This window comes from Triturus cristatus, chromosome 5_2, assembly GCF_964204655.1.
Source record: "Triturus cristatus chromosome 5_2, aTriCri1.1, whole genome shotgun sequence".
NCBI classification, from domain to species: Eukaryota; Metazoa; Chordata; class Amphibia; order Caudata; family Salamandridae; genus Triturus; species Triturus cristatus.
The window spans coordinates 833956459-833973546 of NC_140588.1; positions in this window are offsets into that span (position 1 = coordinate 833956459).

Consider the following 17088-nt stretch of genomic DNA (forward strand, 5'->3'; position numbering starts at 1 on the left):
CTCAACACAGTCATTTCCGATGCATGGCATTACCCCAGTTTTTCAGAGCCAATCAGAGCCACAAAAAGTGAGTTTGCAAGGTTTAACCGGTTGAGTGGAGCTGTGCTCATGACGAGCTGAGCCGTCATAACGGCTGCGGCCCGCCCACGCACGATTAATTCCCCACCTGTGCGGGAGAATTAATGAGTGGACGGGGTCGTGACGAGCTCAGCTCGTCATGAGCACAGCTCCACTGTGAGTAATGACGAGCACAGCTCCACTGTGGGTCATGACGAGCTGAGCTCGTCACGAGCACAGCGGCGCTGCGGCCCCCTCCACACCAGGTATATATATGAAATATATGTATTTATTACTAAACACACCCTCCTAATATCTTTATGAGACTAGAGGTCAAAACTCATAAGTTACACTTCAATAATCACAGTAAAATACCACAAATACACGTCAGGCCCTAGGGGTGAGCCAAACCATATACTAAAATAGTGGTATAAGAACCACGACTTAACTAAACACAAGGCCTAGAGCCTGTAGAATCGATGGGACCACAAGCAACCACCCAAGGTAGTGACACAGGAGACCCACGGGGGCCGGGTGCAGTGTGTGAACACAGCAACAAGTTCCCGTTAGCTTCTATGGGGAAAATCGCGGTTAGATTTATAAAGATTAGGGACTTAGAAATGAGTCAGGACCAATCCCTTATGGCACTTAGGAAGTTCTAGGGCTAGCACCCACGGGAGCACCGGAGTACTCGTGTTACCTCAAATAGGGAAGCCGGATGCATAGGTGTCTTTTGGCGTTGGGTCGCGTCATCGATTTCAATGGGAGCTGGCGAAGAAGTGCTGCTGCCGTGAAGATTCAAGAGATCCAAGCCTGGATCGAAGATGAGAAGAACCGGAAATCAGAGGGGACAGAGTCTAGGTCTCTAGCCAGTGACAAGGAAGGAGATGGACAGATGCCCACCGATGTCGGGTGATTTCAGATGAAAGCGGTGTATTCCAGCTATCCCACAAAGGATGTCGAGTGCTGCAGTGTCGGTGCCCGGATTGGACACAACAAGCCTTGGCAACAGCAACCCACGCAGAAATGAGAAAGATGTTTGGTGCAGACCAGCAAGGTCTGTGGGACTCATCACTTGGTAGGGAGTTGGGGAATGTCTGGAGCAACCAGGAAAGCCCACGGAAATTCAAAGTTACGCCCTCAGGGACCCACCAGTCAACGGACCAGGGATCGCGAAGGGACCTCAAGATCAAACACAAAATGTCGGCCCACGGGTCACTCGGAATGACCAGGCCAACAATCTTCAGTGGACTCAGTGTTCGAGGTGGGGGCTACAAGTCAGCCCAAGCATGACTTCAGAAGACGTCGAGAAGTCAATGCACTTGCAAAAGTGCATGGTGAATGGGAGTTCTGGTTCCACGCTACTCATGAGGGCTGCGGGTCTCAGCTTTGCTGGGGCCTCGGGTCCTCCTCTGCAATGTCTGGAAATCCTCTTCCTGGGCTGCAAATACTTCGGAGTCTGGCAGCAGCTTCAGAAATGCAGACTGGCAAAATGTTTCATTGGTGCCTGCCAAGCAGGGGGGTCCCTCCTTGACCCCAAGGGTGATTTCTTCAGTCCTCTAGTCTTCAGTAGAGCGTTGAAGTTCCAGGATTCAGCGTCAGAGTTTTGTCCCGGGATATCTAAAGTTCTGGTTACAGAGGTTCCTTACTTATAACTAAAAAAGGGGTTGGACTAGCTCTGGGGACCCACCTACGGGAAGGTTTGGAAAGAGAGGGGCTACACCCATTTCCTTTGTCCAGCTTTACGCCAGAGCAGGGGCTGGAAGCCCCTGAACTGGTCTGGGCTGGACTATGCACAGGGACACCAAATGTGCCCCCAGTTCAGGACTTTAAAGCACTCAGAGAGTGCTCCCACCCAGCCCCAATACACATAACCCTGTCTGGGAGGTGGTTACACCTCCCTGTGACAGGAAACCTATTGTCCAGGCCTTTCCTGCCAGAGTTTCGGTCAGCAGTAGGAGGCCAGACTTGTGTCTGTGGCTGCAGCATTCATTTTGTGATGCCAGGGCTCTATTAAATTTCTACCGGGTATACCAGTGCTGCCATGTCTCTCCCTCTAGAAGGGTGGGATCATACTCCCACACCAGTTACTGGTGTGGGGGTATGATTCCAAGGTGTTTGACACCAAACACGACATGTTTCCGTGCAGCCAGTCCAAAGTTAGCATTACCATTTGGTTATAATGCACTTAAGAGTATATGGTCAGGCTGCACTACTGACAACCCCGGAGAAGAGATTCTGAAGACTGCAGAGGGGCTCAGCTCATGACTGGGCACCCCCTCACATATAAACCAAACACCCTGCCTTCAGGATTGATAAGGCCTGCCATAGGGGTGGCTGATAGGTTTGTATGTGCAGTATATGGTGAAATATAGTGAAACTATATCTCAGTAAGGGGTGCATGCACCACCTTTCCTAGGCTGCAGTAGCAGACCTGTGGTGTCATTTTGGGTGGCTTTCCAGGGGAGGCATAATAAATGCATCAGCCCCTGGTAGGCCGCTGGTGTACCTATGCCCTGGGTACATAGTATACCATATGCTAGGGACTTCTAAGGGCACCTCAGATCCAATCTGAACTATACCAAAAGTACTTGGAATCATTTTAGAGAGGAAGCAGCTAGGCTGGGGCCCTGAATCACAGGGTACCAGACGGACTAAAGGCGAAAAACAGTGAAACACCAGCAAAAAGTGGGGGGAAACATGTGAAGCAGATCCTACTCTCCTACACAATGCCCCCCAAATGCAGGGACATTAAACTAACCTTGACCAGTTGAGTCTTCATGTTCTAAGTGGAAATAGCTGGAGAGTCCATCTGCATTGGCATGGTTACTCCCAGGTCTATGTTCCACTGTATAGTCCATCCCCTGTAGGGAAATGGACCGCCTGAGAAAATTGGGGTTATCACCCTTCATCTGTTTTAGCCATAAGAGGGGCTTATGGTCTGTCTGAACAATGAAGTGAGTACCAAATAAGTATGGCCTCAACTTCTTCAGAGCCCAAACCACAGCAAAGGCCTCCCTCTCAATGGCTGACCAACGTTTCTCTCTGGGGGTCAACCTTCTGCTTATGAAAGCTACTGGTTGATCCTGACCTTCATCATTCAACTGTGACAGTACAGCCCCTACCCCCAACTCAGATGCATCTGTTTGGACAATTAACTTTTTGGAGTAGTCTGCTTCAGGTCATCAAATGCCTTTTGACGGCTAGCTGTCCACTGAACCTTTTTGGGCATTTTCTTAGAGGTTAAGTAATTCAGGGGAGTCACTACTGATCTATACCCCTTGACAAATCTTCTATAGTACCCAGTCAGGCCTAAGAAGGCTCTCACCTGAGTCTGGGTAGTGGGAGCAACCCAGTCCATTATGGTCTGGATTTTGCTCTGCAATGGTTGAACCTGGCCTCCAACTACAAGGTGGCCCAGGTACACAACCTGACTCTGCCCTATCTGGCACTTAGTAGCCTTGATAGTTAGGCCTGCTTTTTGCAAGGCCTCCAAAACATTCCTCAGGTGGACCAGGTGATCCTCCCATGTGGAGCTAAAGACAGCAATATCATCTAGACATGCTGCACTATAGTCTTCCAGGCCTGTAAGGACTTGATTCACCAACCTTTGGAAAGTGGCAGGTGCATTCTTCAAACCAAAGGGCATTACCACAAATTGATAGTGCCCACTAGGGGTAGAAAATGCTGTCTTAGGCTTTGCATCATCAGCCAGTCTGATCTGCCAGTAGCCAGCTGTCAGGTCAAATGTGCTTAGAAACTTGGCTGAGGCCAAAGTATCTATTAGCTAATCTGCCCTGGGGATGGGATGGGCATCAGTCCTAGTGACTGCATTGAGACCCCTGTAATCCACACAAAACCTAATCTCTCTCTTGCCAGTGTGGTATGAGGTTTAGGTACCAGGACTACTGGACTAGCCCAAGGGCTATCTGACGGTTCAATGACTCCCAAATCCAACATCTTTTGGACTTCTGTCCTTATACAGTCCCTGACATGGTCAGGTTGCCTGTAGATCTTATTCTTCACAGGCAGACTATCCCCAATGTCCACTTCATGAGTGCACCAGGTGGTCTGACTTGGAGTCAGAGAAAACATATGTCTGAACTGGCTGAGAAGTTTTCTGCAGTCAGTTTGCTGCTGGGCAGTGAGGCTGCCTGCCAAGGCTACACCATCAACTGACCCATCATCAGGGTTCTGAGAAAGCAGGTCAGGGAGTGGGTCACTCTCTTCCTCCTGTCCTTCATCAGTAGCCATGAGCAAGCCCATGTTTGTCCTGTCAACATATGGTTTTAGTCTGTTGACATGAAGTACCCTGTGGGGACTCCTAGGGGTTCCAAGGTCTACCAAGCAGGTGACTTCCCCTTTCTGTTCAACAATTGTATGGTGGCCACTCCATTTGTCCTGGAGGGCTGCTGGGGCCACATGCTCCAACACCCACCCTTTCTGTGCTGGCTGGTAGACTGTCAGTACAGCCTTTTGGTCATGCCAGGCCTTTTCTAATTCCTGGCTAGCCTCAAGGTTTTTGGTTGCTTTTTTCATAAACTCAGCCATCCTGGAGCGGAGACCGAGTACATAGTCCACTATGTCTTGTTCGGGGGACTTGAGAGGTAACTTCCATCCTTCCTTAACCAGGCACAATGGACCCCTGACAGGGTGACCAAACAAAAGTTCAAATGGGCTTAAGCCAACCCCCTTTTGAGGCACCTCCCTGTATGCAAATGAAAGGCAAGGCAAGAGTATGTCTCATCTTCGCCTAAGCTTTTCTGGGAGTCCTTTAACCATGCCCTTTAAGGTTTTGTTGAACCTTTCAACTAGACTATTGCATTGTGAGTGCTAGGGTGTGGTGAACTTGTAGTTCACTCCACACTCCTTGCACATAGCAGTCAAGTAACTAGATATGAAGTTTGCTCCCCTGTCAGATACTACCTCCTTAGGAAAGCCTACTCTTGAGAATACACTCAAGAGTGCTCTTGCCACCACAGGTGCTGTAGTGGTCCTTAGGGGGATTGCTTCTGGGTACCTGGTGGCATTGTCTACCACCACCAGTATAAACCTGTGTCCAGATGCTGTCTGAGGATCCATGGGACCAATAATGTCAATCCCAACCCTCTCAAAGGGAACCCCCACCATAGGTAGTGGTATCAGGGGGGCCTGTGTGGTTCCACCTGCCTTGCCACTGGCTTTGCAGGTCTCACAGGAGCAACACAACTCCTTAGTGTCTTCAGACATATGGGGCCAGTGAAAGTGTGGGACAATTCTGTCCCAAGTCTTGTTCTGGCCCAGGTGTCCTGGAAGGGGAATATCATGGGCTAGTGCCAATAGGAAGCCCCTAAACTTCAGAGGTATAACCAACCTCCTGGATGCACCAGGCTTGGGGTCTCTACTCTCTGAGTAAAGGAGTCCATCATTCCAATACACTTTATGGGTGCCACTAGCATTCCCAGCAGCCTCATCAGCAGCTTGCTTTCTGAGGGGTTCAAGAGAGGGTGGGACAGGTTTTCTGCTCCTGGCTCAGATCAGACCTGGAAGGGCCCCCTGTCCCCAAGATCTCAAACTGGTCAGGTTCAAGCTCCTCTGGGACAGTTCCTTCTTCAGGCTCAAGATCATCTCCCTGAGGAGACTGATCTGCATTCTGAGTCAGGTGAGAAGGCACTGCCTTAACCCTACTGCTCCTCCTCTTGGGAGGCACCTGGTCCATTATTCCAGAATCCAGGGCCTGTCCAGTGTTAGACATTTTAGCCTGAGACCTAGTCACAGCAAAGACATGAGCAGGGATCCCTAACCTTTCTGCATGTGTCCTGAGCTCCACTGAAATCTCTAGATCATTGCCAAGCAAGCACTGTACTGGTAGGTCTGCACTTACCACAACCTTCTTAAGGCCAGTTATCCCTCCCAGGAGAAGTTAACACTACTAGAGATTGGTCTGTTCCGACATTGCTAGCATTGGTCACTTGGTACATTTCACCAAGTATAATCTGCCCAGCATCCACAAGATCTTTTGTCACCATTGTGACAATTGATCATGTGTCCCTGAGTGCCAAAGCCTCTTTTCCATTTATTAAAGGCTGTTGAGTGTTTTTTCCCAGATTACTGGGACTCACAAAAGGGGCCATATCAATGCCCCCATCACAGACTAGAACAGCCTGAGTTGGAACTCTGACTAGGCCAGATAGGCCAGAGTCCATCTCAGAACCCAGTGTCAACCCTACTACACCCTTATTCTGGAAATTACCACCACCAATTGTAGATGCACTAGGGGGAACAGTTGCCTTAGGGGCAATGGTGGCTGGAGTAGATTCTTTGGACTTGGTGCAGTCACTGGTGCAGTGAGTGTTATGCTTACAGATTTTGCACCATGGTTTCTTTTGGCCTTTTCCCTTGCCAGACTGTGAATCCCCACCTGAAGAAGATTTTTGGGGCCCTTGTGAAGACTTCTGGTCTTTACCTTTCTCCCCACCCTTGCCAGAGTTTTTAGGATCTCGCTTCTTGGGTTCACCACCTTAGTTCTGTACTTTCTGCCTCACCCTGGTTCTGACCCACTTGTCTGCCTTCTTTCCCAATTATTGGGGAGAGGTCAGATCTGAGTCCACCAGGTACTGGTACAACAGCTGATTTTGACAATTATTAAGGATCTGCTCCCTCATAATTAAATTGTACAATCCTTGATAGTCATGCACTTTACTGCCAAGTAACTAACCTTCCAGAGACTTAGTAGCACAATCTACAAAGTCTACCCAGTCCTGAGTCTGTGCCTTTTAGGTATCCCTGAACTTTAACCTGTATTGCTCATTGGTTGAGCCAAACCCATCAATTAAGGCACGCTTCAGACTGTTGTAATCATCTGCCTCCTCCTCTCTATCAGTGAGGAGCTTATCTCTACCTTTGTCTGCAAATGAGAGCCATAAGATTGCTGCTCACTGCTCCTGGGGGACCCTTTGTACTTTACAGGCCCTTTCCAGTGCAGTTATCCATTTGTGGATGTTATCCCCACTCTGGTAGGGAGGGACAATCTTATTCAGGTTTCTATGGTCATAAGACCTTTCCCTATCTCTAGGGATGCTGCTGCCACCAAGGAACACTAGTCCCACCTTTTTTCTAGCTCTGTAGAGCTCTAGGACCTCCCTATCTAGGGCTACCTGCTTTCTTCTGATTTCAAGCTGAGCTTCCTCATGCTTAAGCTGTCTCTCCCTTCTCTCCTGATAGGTTTCCCTCCTATGAGTAGAGATTGAGGTCCCTATGGATGAACCAGAATGGTTAGACTCCACAGAGGGAGATCTTGACCTTCTAGGCCCACCACCAACTCTCCCAGGAGGGACAAAAAGGGGTCCATTATGGTCCTCTCCATCACTGTCTAGGGGAATTGGATTTTCCAGGTCCAGATCATTGTTATCTGCCTGGCCAGCCTCAGAGGTCAGGTCATGGGGAGTTACACCCCTAGGCCTTTCCTCTGGTGCTGTCCCACCCACTCTGCCTAGCCCTTCAGATCCTAAAGATCTGCTAAGGTCATCCAGCCTGAGTACCTCTATGAGATGCTGGGTGGTTGGACTTTTGCCTGTCTTCAGTTTCCTAGTTGTACATAATGCTCTCAGTTCCATGAATGGGAGGCTATCATACTGGGAATCTTGAAACCCATTGGCTTCTGGCAAGGACCTACTGGTTCCTGGCCTTGAAGACATTACTAGTGTGGTGTGGTGTATTGCACTACCTACTCTAGTGTGGCCTACTAAACTCTCTTGAGTTGTAGAAAGGGTGTGCTATGCCTTAACACACAGCTCTAAGTTCAGTAGAACTTACTGTATTCTAAAGCTTGTATTATATGTACCAAGGGTACCTTTAGTGGTTTTCAGTTAGTTACTCAATTGATATTATCTGGTGAAACAATACCAACCTGGAATCCCACACACTGCACACCAATGTGAGAAGTTGGCCTGATATATGCTGTCCACTAGTTATAGTGGGCACCTTGTATCAGTCCAAACAGCCCCTTATTAGTTATAGGTTAAAGGCAACCTTTATTGAAAGCTATCCTAGTGGTAGCTATGGAGAGCAGCCTTCAGGCTAAGTCTTGAAGGAATGTAAAGCAGCTTGTTTTACCAGTCTATAATCTCTTGAGTCATTAAATGAAAGATATCCACAGCAGGTATATATATAAAATATATGTATTTATTACTAAACACACCCTCCTAGTCTCTTTATGAGACTAGAGGTCAAAACACATAAGTTACACTTCAATATCACAGTAAAATAGTACAAATACATGTCAGGCCCTAGGGGCGAGCCAAACCATATACTAAAATAGAGGTATAAGAACCATGAATTAACTAGACACAAGGCCTAGAGCCTGTAGAATCGCTGGGTCCCCAAGGAACCACCCAAGGTAGTGACAAAGGGGACCCACAGTGGCCGTGTGCAGTGTGTGAACACAGCCGCAAGTTCCCGTTAGCTTCTATGGGGAAATTCGCGGTTAGATTTTAAAGATTAGGGACACTTAGAAATGAGTCAGGACCAAACCCTTTTGGACTTAGGAATTTCAAGGGCTAGCACACACGGGAGCACCGGAGTACTCGTGTTACCTCACCCAGGGAAACTGGATGCATAGGTGTCTTTTGGTGTCGGGTCGGGTCACGTTGTCGATTTCAATGGGAGCTGGCGAAGAAGTGCTGCTGCCGTGAAGATGCGAAGTGTCTGAAGAGATCCAAGCCTGGATCGAAGATGAGAAGAACCTAAAAGCAGAGGGGACAGAGTCTGGGTCATTAGCCAGTGACCAGGAAGGCAATGGACAGATGCCCACCGATGTTGGGTGATTTCAAGTGAAAGAGGTGAAGCTTGACTCTTCAGCCACGAGGACCAGGAGGTGTTGAGGACAACCAGGAGCTGGATTCGAGCTGTCCCACGAAGGATGTCAAGTGCTGCAGCATCGGTGCCCGGATTGGACACAACAAGCCTTGGCAACAGCAACCCACACAGAAACAAGAAAGATGCTTCGGTGCAGACCAGCAAGGTCTGTGGGACTCAACACTTGGTAGGGAGTCGGGGCACATCAAGAGAAACCAGGAAAGCCCACAGAAATTCAACCTTACCCCCTCAGGGACCCACCAGTCAACAGACCAGGGATCACGAAGGGACCTTGAGATGAAACACAAAATGGCAGCCCACGGGTCACAAGGAATGACCAGGCCAACAATCTTCAGTGGATTCAGTGCTCGAGATAGGGGCTACAAGTCAGCTGAAGTACGACTTCAGGAGATGTCGAGAAGTCAATGGACTTGCAAAAAGTGCACGGTGACCAGGAGTTCCGGTTCCAAGCTACTCACGAGGGCTGCGGGTCTCAGCTTTGCTGGGGACATGGGATGGCCTCTGAGATGTCTGAAAATCCTCTTCCTGGGCTGAAAATTCTTCGGGGTCTGGCAGGAGCTTCAGAAATGCAGACCGGCAAATTGCTTCATTGGAGCCTGCCAAGCAGGAGAATCACTCCTTGACCCCAAGGGAGATTTCTACTGTCCTCTGGTCTTTAGCAGAGCGTCGAAGATCCAGGATTCAGCTTTAGAGTTTCATCCAGGGAAATCTAAAGTTCTGGTTACAGAGGTTCCTTACTAATACCTAAGGAAGGGGCTGGACTAGCTCTGGGGACCCACCTATGGGAGGGTTTGTAAAGAGGGGGGCTACATCCATTTCCTTTGTCCAGTTTCATGCCAGAGCAGGGGCTGAAAGCCCTTGAACCAATCTGAGCTGGACTATGCACAGGGACCCCTAATGTGCCCCCAGTGCAGGACTTCAAAGCACTCAGAGCGTGCTCCCACCCAGCCCCAATACACATAATCCTGTCTGGGAGGTGGTTACACCTCCCTGTGACAGGAAACCTATTGTCCAGGCCTCCCCTGCTGGAGTTTCGGTCAGCAGTAGGAGGCCAGACTTGTTTCTGTGGCTGCAGCATCCATTTTGTGATGCCAGGGCTCTATTAAGTTTCTACCGGGTATACCAGTGCTGCCAGGTCTCTCCCTCTAGAAGGGTGGGATCATACTCCCACACCAGTTACTGGTGTGGATGTATGATTCCAAGGTGTTTGACACCAAACACGACATGTTTCCATGCAGCCAGTCCAAAGTTAACATTTACCGTTTGGTTATAATGCACTTAAGAGTATATGGTCAGGCTGCAATACTGACAACCCCGGAGAAGAGATTCTGAAGGCTGCAGAGGGGCCCAGCTCATGCCTGGGCACCCCCTCACATATAACCAAGCACCCTGCCTTCAGGATTGATAAGGCCTGCCATAGGGGTGACAGTGCAGTATATTGTATGTTATAGTGAACCTGTATCTCAGTAAAGGGTGCATGCACCTACTTACCCAGGCTGCAGTAGCAGACCTGTGGTGTCATTTCGGGTGGCTTTCTAGGGGTGGCATAATACATGCTTCAGCCCCTGGTAGGCCTCTGGGGTACCTATGCCCTGGGTACAAGGTATACCATATACTAGGACTTATAAGGGCACCTCAGAATTAATCTGGACTGTACCTAAAGTACTTGTAATCATTTTAGAGAGGAAGCAGCTAGGCTGGGGCCCTGAATAGCAGAGTCCCAGCCAGACTAAAGTTGAAAAACAGTGAAACACCAGCAAAAAGTGGGGGTAAACACATGAAGCAGATCCTACATCTCCTACACTGTTCAGTGGCTGACAGTTTGGCTTGTGACCAAGTCACAGCAAACACATCTGCAGAGATGCCCAACATTGCTGCATGAGTCCTTAGTTCCACTTCAGCCTAAGCTGAAGTCTCCAAATCATTGCCCAAAAAACACTCTACTGGTAGGTCTGAACTTAAATCAACCTTTTGAGGGACAGTTACCCCTCCCCAGCAGAAATTAGCAACTGCCAAGGAATGGTCAGTCCTGATATTGTGTGCATTGGTCACTTGGTACATTTCTCCAAGTATGATTTGGTCAGAGGCCACAAGATTCTTTGTCATGTGTCCCTGTATGCCATGGCATCCTTGCAATTTATCAAAGGCTGCTGTCTGTATTTGTACAGGTTACTGGGACTGACAAACAAGGTGGTAAAATCCATGCCACCATCACAAACAAGCACAACCTGGGTTGGAGTTCTGACTAGACCAGAACTCATCTCAGAGCCCAAGGTTAACCCTACTAATCCCTTGTTCCCTGTACCACCACTTGTACTTGTGATAGGGGTGCAATTGCCTTAGGGGCAGTGGTGGTAGGAGGATTTCCCTTGGCTTTTGGACAATCAGCATCTCTTGTCCAATGGGTTTTCACCTTGCAAAAGTAACACCAAAGTTTATTTTTGTCTCTTTCCTTGTTGGATTGTAACTCTCCCCCAGATGCAGGTTTTTTGGGGCCCTGATGAAGACTATTTTTTTGTCTCTACCCTTGTTCCCAGCCTTATCTTGAGTTTCATAATCTTGCCTCTTCTGGTCACCACCAGTTTTCTGGGTTTTCTGCTTCACCCTGACCCTGACCAGCGTATCTGCCATCTTTCCCAATTTTTGGGGAAAAGTCAGATCAGAATCCATCAGGTACTAATGCAATAACTGATTTTGGCAATTATTATGTGTCTGCCCCCTCATAATCAAATTATACAATCCATCAAAATCATTTACTTTGCTGCCAAGCAACCAGTCTTCCAGAGCCTTTATAGCACTATACACAAAGTCTATGCAGTCCTGATTGTGTGCCTTCTGAGTGTCTCTGAATTTAATCCTGTAGTGTTCAGCGGTTAAGCCAACCCCATCAATGAGAGCACTCTTCAAAACTGAGTAATTCTCAGCATCCTCTTCTCTAACACTGAGGAGCTTACCTCTACCTTTGTCAGCTAAGGAGTGCCACAAGATAGCTGCCCACTACTCTTGAGGACCTTCTGAACGTTACAGGCCCTCTCTAAAGCAGTTATCATTTATGGATGTCATCCTCCACATGGTAGGGAGGGACAATCTTGCTCAAGTTCCAATGATCCAAGGAATGTTATTTAACTCTAGGGACACTGTTGCTGCCACATGGGACTCTAGTCCCATTTTTTTCTAGCTCTCTGGACTTCTAGGGACTCTTTGTCAAGGACCTACTACTATTTCTTGAGCCTAAGCCTAGCTTTCTAAAGTTCAAGAAGCTGGTACTCTCTATCAAAAGAGTGGTCCCTCTTGCTAGATACAGAGGTCCATACAGACTCTCCTGGGTGATTAGACTCTGAAGAGGGAGATCTAGATCTGCTTGGTAAACTTTGCACTCTCCCAGAAGGAACAAAGAGGGGGCCCTCAAGGCCTTCTCCATTTTATCTGGAAGATCTGAGTTGTCCATGTGGAAGCCATCAGGTTCCCCCTTGTCGACGTTAGATTCTAGGTCAAAGAGGGGATCCCCTCCAGCCCTATCTTCATTCCCTGGCCTACTCACTCTGTCCTGTTCATCTGATCCAGGAGTCTTCCTTAGTTCTTCTAACAGTAACACCTCTACCAGGCTTTGAGTGTTGACACTCCTCACTGTCTTCAGCTTCCTAGAGGCACACAGTGCTTTCAGTTCTTAGAATGAAAATTCACTGTATCTAAAAAGCAGAGAGTCACTGGTGTCTCCTTTAGTAGACATACTAAGTGTGGTGTGGTGTTGCACCTACCTAACCTAGTGGGAGCTAAACTCTCTTAGGTTGGAGAAAGGGTGTGCTAGACCCTTAACTTACCCAGCCCCAAGTTCAGTAGAACTTACTTATTCTAAGCTTGCATTATATGTGCCTAGTACTAGTGGTTTTTCAGTTATTCAGTACAAATATTTATTTGGTAAAGCAATCCAGGCTTGAATCCTAACCGCTGTATACCAATGTGAGAGAGTGGCCTGGTATATGCTGTCCACTAATGTAAGTGGGCACCTTGCACTAGTACGGACAACCACTATGGTTATTTAAGAGGTCTCAGAGAACCTTAGAATGCTATCCAAGTGGTAGGTGTGGAGAGCAGCCTTCCGGCTTAGTCTTGAAGTAGTGTAAAGCAGCTTGTTTTACCAGAATGTAATCTTATAGCATAGATTAAATGAAAGAGAACCACACAAGGTATTTATAAAAATATGTATTTATTATAGAATACTCTCTAGTATATTCCAGTATCTCGCACACAGAGATAGACACAAATCACACAATAGTGTAGCAAAGACGTCTCATTAAATAGCACTAATACACAGTGGGTCCTGGGGGATAGGAAACAATGTACTAAAAAAGTTGTATAAGAACCACGACTTGAGTCAGAACAATGTCGAGAGGATGTAGAATTGCTGGGACCTCAAGGAACCACCCAAGGTGAGTAGATAGGGACCCCCGGTTTGCATGTGCCATGTGAGTATACAACTGTTTGCTCCGTACAAGCCCATGAGTAAGTCACGTTGGATTTTTAAAGATTAAGGACCCTTCCCAGTGCACTACGAAGAAACCCTGTAGCAGACAGAAGATTAGAGATCCAACTCACCGTTGGATACCGAAGTACCCAAGTTACTTAACCCAGGGAAGCCACGTGTATAGGTGGGAAGTGGAGTCTGAAACCGCCGTCGAACCCAATGAAGGACTTCAAAGAAGAGCCGCTGCTGGGAGAGGAGGAAGTGTCCACTGGAATCCATACATGGATTCTTGTCAAGGAGTACCTGAAAGCAGAGGGGACAGAGTATGGGTCACATGAGAGTGACAGGGGCTCGGTAGATGAATGCCCACTGATGTAGGGTGCTTCAGGATAGTTGACAGTGACCTTGCTCTGCATCTGCGGGGACCAGGTGACATTGAGGACAATCAGGAGCCGGATGCGAACTGTTCGACAAAGGATGTCGAGTGCTGAGGGGTCAGTGTCCGGTGGGAGCACCGACGAGCCTTGTCAAAAGCAATCCATGCAGGAACTCAAGGAAATGTACCGTTCAGATAGTTCCAAGGTCCAGAAGACTCACCACAAGCAGGGGAGTCAGGGCAGGCCCCGAGCAATTGGGGATGCCTTAGGAAATTAAAGATGACACTCAATTGGTGCAAGGTAGTTGAAGATCTTTGTAGGAAGAGTTGCCAGAGGTTTGCGCTACTTGAAGCCCAATGCACTTGTCGCAGGATTGCCAACAAGCACATGCACTTGCAAAAATACACAGTGCACAGGGATTCGGGTATTGCAGACCCAATGAGTGATTCTTACCTCAAAATTGGTGAGAGGGCAGCTCAGCTCGGACCTCGATGGACATAGAAACCCATGTCTTGTGTTGCTGAGCCTTTCAGAGTTCATAGGATCTTGGGATTAGCAGACCATCAGCAGTGTTGGAGTGCCTGCAAATGCACAGGAGTGATTCCTTCACTCCAAGGGAGATTATGTTCAGGTGTCTTGGATGCTCCACAGGACCTACATAACCTACACGGTACAGGTACAGCTCATGCAGCAGACTGAGAGGGAGAAGAAGTCAGGACCAAAAGAAGTCCAGCGAAGTCCAGAGTGCCCAGACGGTCCAATTGCAGTGGTTTCAGCTCTGAGTCTTGTCCACAATGAATCTAAGGTCCTACAGCCAAGTTAGCCCATAAGTACACATGGGAGAGGTTTGGAAAAATTCAGGGGACCCTCCCAGGGGAGGGACTGGAAAGGGGGGGAGGTTACTCCCATGTCCTTTATCCAGTTTCACGCCAGAGCGGGAGCCAACGGCTCCTAGGTCTGGTTTGAACAGTACTATGCACAGGGACACCAAATGTGCCCCTCATGCAGACTTTCAGTCGCTGGCAAGCGCACCCACCCAGCCCTAATACACTAAATCCTGTCGGGGAGGAGGTCACACGTTCCTGTGACAGCATGCATATTGTTCTGCCTTCCCTTGCTCAAGCTTGGCTCAGCAGCAGGAAGGCAGAAATGTGTCTCTGGTCAGCAGCAGCCATTTTGTGCTGTCCGGAGCTAGAAGACTGGTACCGGGAACACTAGGGGTGCCATGAAAGACATTTCTGAGGGGTGGAATCATACCTCCCACACCCGTTACTGGTGTGGAGGTATGATTAAAACATTTTTTACACCAGAAATGATAGGGTTTCTTTCAGCCGTGAGAATGGACTTCGTAGGCTGCAGGTGTGTCCGGCTCATGCAGGGGTACCCTCTCACTTAGAACCAAGCACCCTGCCCTCAGGATTGTAAATACCTGCTATAGGGGAAACTTAAAGGTTTTAAGTGCAGTGATCCTTAGATATAGAAAAACCTATATCCTAAGTAAGTGGTGCATACACCAACTTACACAGGCTGCAATGGCAGGCCTGTAGGTCCATTTTACATGGCCTCTCATGGGTGGCATAATACATGCATCAGCCCATGGGAGGCATCTGGGGTACCTATGCCCTGGGTATATGTGTATCATATACTAGGGACTGACAAGGGTACCCCATTATCCAATCTGGAGTGTACCTAAGTACATAACATTACATAACAGTTTAGGCAGAACCTGCCAAAAACTCAAAAAAACCTGGATCCGTGAATGAACACCGGAAACCTACACCGCCCACAAGAACGCCACCCGCAGACACCACCACCTCATCAGATCCGCCAAAAGGCCCTCCTTCAAAGACCGCCTAGACAACAACGCACACAACAGCAAAGAGCTCTTCAACATCGTGAAGGAACTCTCCAACCCCAGTTCCAACACCAACGACATCCCACCTTCACAAGACCTGTGCGACTCGCTGGCCACCTTCTTCCATCGCAAGATCGCAGACATCCATGACAGCTTCAACACCCTCACCACCCTGGCAACCACTGAGACCCCCGCTCCCACGACCACCACCTGCACCAACCGCCTGATCTCCTGGACCAACATCAACAACAACAACACCATCAAGATAATGAACACCGTCCACTCCGGATCCCCAGACGACCCCTGCCCACACCACATCTTCAACAAAGCCAGAAGCACCATCGCACCCCATCTCTGGAAAACCATCAAATCTCCTTCGAGACAGCAACCTTCCCGGAGAGCTGGAAGCACGCAGAGATCAACGCCTTACTCAAGAAACCCAAGGTGGACCCAAAGGACCTCAAGAACTTCCGACCAATCTCGCTGCTCCTGTTCCCGGCGAAGATCATCGAAAAGGCCGTCAACAAACAACTGACCAGCTTCCTCGAGGAGAACAGCATCCTGGACCCGTCCCAGTCCGGGTTCCGCAGCAACCACTGCACCGAAACTGCCCTCATCGTCGCCACCGATGACATCAGGTCCCTGCTAGACAATGGAGAAACCGCGGCCCTCATCCTCCTGGACCTGTCAGCCGCCTTCGATACGTTCTGCCACCGCACACTACGAACACTCCTCCATGATGTGGGAATCCAAGAGAAAGCCCTGGACTGGACCTTCTCCTTCCTCTCTGGCAGAACACAGAGCGTCCAAAGCCACCAAGATCATCTGCGGCGTACCCTAAGCCTCATCCCTCAGTCCAACGTTGTTCAATGTCTACATGGCACCACTCGCCCACATCACACGACGGCACAACCTCCACATCCTCTCCTACGTCGACGACACCCAGCTGATCCTCTACCTCACCAAGGACCCCCACACCGCCAAAACCAACCTCCACGAAGGAATGAAGGCTGTCACCGACTGGATGAGGACCATCTGACTGAAGCTGAGCTCAGACAAGACGGAGGTCTTCATCCTCGGATCCACCCCCTCGGCCTGGGATGACTCCTGGTGGCCGACTGCACTATGAACACCCCCAACTCCCACCGACCACACACGCAACCTAGGGGTCATCCTCAACTCTACCCTCTCCATGACGAAGCAGGTCAACGCCGTCTCCTCCTCCTGCTTCAACACCCTCCGCATGCTTCGCAGGATCTTTAAGTGGCTCTCCACCGAAACAAGAAAGACGGTCATGCAGGCCCTCGTCAGTAGTAGACTGGACTACGGAAACGCACTCTACGCAGGAGCCCCGGCCAAACTCTGAAACGGCTTCAAAGCATCCAGAACACCTCCGCATGCCTGATCCTTGACATCTCTCGCTGCAGCCACATCACACCCCACCTGAGAGACCTACACTGGCTCCCTGTCAACAAGAG